Genomic DNA, 422 nt, shown 5'->3' on the forward strand with positions numbered 1-422 from the left:
GGGGCATTCCGAGAATCGAACTCGGGACCTCTTGCACCCAAAGCAAGAATCATACCACTAGACCAAATGCCTAGATGTGAAAATATTTTGATTGTAAATAACTTAGTTGGCACAATTATTTTAGGGGGAAATTTGGAGTACATACCTCTTATTTCCCTATATATGTCATCACTAAACAAGTATATGACAAGATTTATTTTTGATATCCATATCCAATAGGATCTCATCATTCATTCTGATCAAGACTGAAGAAAAAAAAACACTGAAATCAAATTGTTATCAACATCGAATATTATAGTTCTTCCGTGTCAAACAAATAAGTGCAATATAGAAATCAAACTATACATCAGAAACCACTTTGATGAAGCAATGCAAGCCCAACAATGCTGAGATTGATGCTGCAATTAGATTTCTGTCTCTGC

General features: G+C 34.6%; 1 non-coding gene across 1 annotated transcript; it reads right to left on the reverse strand.

Moving 5' to 3' along the window:
* On the reverse strand, positions 1 to 72 carry TRNAP-UGG (transfer RNA proline (anticodon UGG)). The gene has a single exon. It is a non-coding gene; the product is annotated as a tRNA-Pro (tRNA).
* Positions 73 to 422: the final 350 nt, after the last annotated feature.

This window comes from Lathyrus oleraceus, chromosome 6 (genome assembly GCF_024323335.1).
Source record: "Lathyrus oleraceus cultivar Zhongwan6 chromosome 6, CAAS_Psat_ZW6_1.0, whole genome shotgun sequence".
Classification (NCBI taxonomy): Eukaryota; Viridiplantae; Streptophyta; class Magnoliopsida; order Fabales; family Fabaceae; genus Lathyrus; species Lathyrus oleraceus.